Raw genomic sequence first — 4,193 nt, 5'->3', positions numbered from 1 at the left:
GAGCCAGTCAAGGTAACGTTGCAAATTTTGACTCGGTAGACGTATCATTGCTGTCCACTAAAACAGTAACGGTGGAGGTAGCCATGTGGTTCAAGCGTTTGCTCGTCACGCTTCAGTGTTGAGAAACATCTTCATCGAGATAGATATATATTCATTATTTGAATGAAGATACAATCATGCGATATGATATATTTACATGCAGATCAGAAACAGGGGAATACAGATAGTTACAACAATTTACAAAGAAAGGTTTCCAGTTTTCAACAGTTGTACATACATTGGTCATACATTTAAGCCATACATTATCATCAAGGGATAGACAATATTCCGTTGGAAGTCCTCCGAGTAAGAAACATAGAATCAATTCTTCATCATTGTTCCAAAGGCTAGAAAACGTATTTACATCTACTATGTCAATAATTGATTCGATAAGAAGATCTCTCTGACGGCTTGTCAGCTCGCAGTACATAAAAACATGTTTGACAATATCGTAGACAAATGTGCCACATATACACTCTTTTGATTGGACACGCAGAGTACTAATTTGCACCAAGTTTGCAATACAGTGAAATAGATCAGGTCGTAGGATCGACATTTGCCATAGTCTATGTATATTCTGGTCTCGTACTGAATAGTATCTATGTTGATTTTCTCTTGACGTTAACTCTTTACATAGATGGGTATTTTCAGCATTATGAATTGTTTTCTTAACATGGACATTCCATTGTGCGTTATTAGGAAAGCTGGCAGACTGTATTGTTCTAAGCCACATGCTTCAAGCCCACGGTGCCTTCAGTCATCAACGGCAGATTCGCTTTGTTAATTTGTGTTCCGTTTTTGTTGAATGTAGTTGTACCGCCTGTGCGGCGCTGGATCCACGGATACTCTTTGAAATCGCGCGCATATAGGAAGACTGGTCATTTTCTCTTTGTTGCGCATCCCTTTTGCGCTACAGTTTCCCTCATTCGTAACTACTCGTCCCTTTCCGTAACCTGAAAGTAGACTCGTACCCCTCTCGTAGCCATTTTATTTAACGTGGCGCTATCTGAGCGCAAAAGCGCAGAGAGAAAGTAAAAGTCCAGTCGCCGAACTATTTTCAAGGGCATGTAACTCTAGTCTACTTGGAAAACACACATGGCATGCACGCCAAGGAAATTACCTCAAAGGGTATGTTTAACGGTGTTTAACATGCTTAATACTTTCCTACGCCTTAATGTTAATATATCCTGGTTATAAAAATTCAGAAAACCCAGGACTATGCAATAATTAAAATATACTTGAAGTGTCTGGGAAAACATTATGCAAGCCGAAATGAAAAATATTTCAAAGACCTATTTTAACCCAATTTCTTCTCTACATACGCTCATTCTGATCGGCGGGGGAATATTTCTCCCGAACATGGCTACGAGAGGGGTACGAGTCTACTTTCAGGTTACGGAAAGGGGCGAGTAGTTACGAGTGCAGTTTGCCTGTGGTTTATCGTTCCTTCTTTAAATAGTGTAGTAATTTAATATTTGGGCGCATTATATATAGTATCGTTTAACAGAGGTGACTTCATGCTGCTTAAGTCTCACGAAACCGGTTGCATCCCCACTGAAAGCATATGTATATATGCCTCCTACACGCATCGGAAATATAGACAAACTATTTTGTACCGGTGAGACCTTTAACATACGATATATTCCTGGATGTGTGTGGTTTGTCCGGATTTCGATCATGTCACCGTATTTCTGTGATGAACCTTTACTTATTATATAGTAGGCGGGGCTGGATTATAAAACGTGGCTTTGTTCATTGGTTTTCTTACCCGCCTATGGGTTGGTTCTCGCACAGGCTACACAATTAGCTTTGTGTTTTCCAGAAACCTTCCACTAACCTGCCACAGAGAATTACTCCAGCGGGAACATAATCCAGACATTATGTACTAGAAAGAAAACTTGTGTTTCAATCTTAATTAAACAAAACTTGTGTTTCAATCTTAATTAAACAAAACGCACTACGACATTCGTGATATTTTTGGAAGGTTTCTGAAATTTAATCTCACTGGGAAACCTGCGAGGACTTTTCGAGCTGTTTTCCGCGGCAAAGTTATCTAGGAGTGAGTGAGTTTGGTTTTACGCCGCTTTTAGCAATATTACAGCATACACATATATAATTCATGTGTATACACATATAAAAAGTAACATGTTTATTCGAATGTCTACAATCTGGAAATCATTTTGAATGTAAACGGATATGTGACTACTTCTGACAATAGGAAAATTCTGGAATCAATCCACAATTGTATTGGAAAATCACAACGTTTCAAAACGTGAGTATGGTTTTACGCCGCTTTTAGCAATATTCTAGCAATATCAAGGCGAGGGACACCAGAAATGGGCTTCACACATTGTACCCATATGGGGAATTGAACCCGGGTCTTCAAGTGACGAACGAACGCTTTAACCACCAGGCAACCCAACAGCCCCAGTCATTTAGAAAGTAGACAACTGGAGTTGAAATAACCATTGCCGAACCAAGATCCCCCAATTTTCTCCTTTATCAAGCAATAATACTGATGAAAGCAGCATAAAATCACACTCACCCACTAATTAGGAATTTGGGAATAACAGGCCTCCTCTTGTTTAAAATTAGTCTTATTTCTTTAAAAGAAAATTACTGATTGGTCTTTTTAACCAGCGTCCAAATTACTGTGAACATGACGAAAATTAAGGGTTAATCCCCTTAAAAGCTTCCAGCAACGACATGGGCGTTGTTGTCGCCAACGGCCCACTTAACACATGCTTGGTGGAGATAATTGGAGGATACGGAGCTCCTGGTAGACAAGGAGGAAGCCTTGCATGCCCTTGTCGGGGCTGAAGCCGTACAGGAGAGCGGATCAGCGGAACACTATCAACTCCACTGATACTTAAACCCGCGATCGTAGCGAGGCAGAAAATACCTATCACATTACCAACTTTCTCAGGCGATGGTCCTTTACCTAGCGGAAGGGTTAATTTGGCCCTTCTACGAATACGCGTCTTCGCGGAATCTTTATGTCCAGTTCTCGTTTGTTTGTTGTTAGCAATAGTTTGTTTGCGGCGGTTTGTAAATAATGGAATGTGGACCAGACAATCCAGTGATCAATATCATGAGCATGACATGTGTCAACCAAGTCAGCGAGCCTGACCACCCGATCCCGTCAGTCGCCTTTTACGACAAGCATGGGTTACTGAAGACCCGGATCTTCACGGGTTTCTATATCCAGTGTCTTGAAAACATGGTCACAGTGCGGCCGTGTCGCACAATGGGACATGCTGCATCTATTTTTGATGACACTCTTGTATTAATTATATGAATTGCAATAAGTACGTTCCGAAAATATATTTAAAATCCAAATTGAAAAAGAGGGAAACAGTAAAACGAATCGATTGGCACTCAAAGTGTCAGACCCCGTTCCATGGACACGGCATGTTTACGTCTTCTTATCATAGATTATAAAATTTGCAAAATCATTTATGCTTGAATCTCAAAGCAGTCAATATGCACTGAAATCATTCATGTGCAAAAAAAAGCAGTCAATATGCACATGACACAGCAAAAAGTATCGCAGAAACACCTATGATTGCACGTGCAGTATGAGGCCGGGCGTTGTCTGGTTGAAAATCTGTGTCTGTTGGTCAATAATCGGGAGAAGGTGAGGCTGTAATACGTGGTTGATGTAACGTACGGCTGTCAGGTTCCCTTCAACGATCACCAAGTCTGATTTCTGGTTGTATGAGATGGATCCCCAAACCATAACGCTTTCTCCGCCAAATCTGTCCCCTGTCGGACGCAGATGGGCGCAAAACGTTCATGACGTCTCCTATACACACGTTTTCTTCCGTCGTGATGTTGCAAAGAAAACAGGATTCATCAGAAAACCAGATGCGCCTCCAGTTTTGTAAAGTCCATATCCTTACATTGTTGCACCACCCTGAGTCGTCGGCGGAGATGTAGGGGCGTAGTACAGGTCCAACAACTGGTCTACAGGCACGTAAACCCGCTTCTTTCAGACGGTTCCTAATCGTTTGAGCTGACCTCTCCTCAAACCTGGTATTTGTGTGGCAGTCACGGTTGGTAGGGCATGCCGATTACGCAGGTGATGGACCCGGATGTACCGATCTTGAAGGGGGTCGTGATTCTTGGCCTTCCACTTCTCGGGCGATCTTTGG

Source organism: Haliotis rubra, unplaced genomic scaffold, assembly GCF_003918875.1.
Source record: "Haliotis rubra isolate DU_JTF1 unplaced genomic scaffold, ASM391887v1 Scf261, whole genome shotgun sequence".
NCBI lineage: Eukaryota > Metazoa > Mollusca > Gastropoda > Lepetellida > Haliotidae > Haliotis > Haliotis rubra.
Note: the sequence above shows the minus strand (reverse complement) of the source record.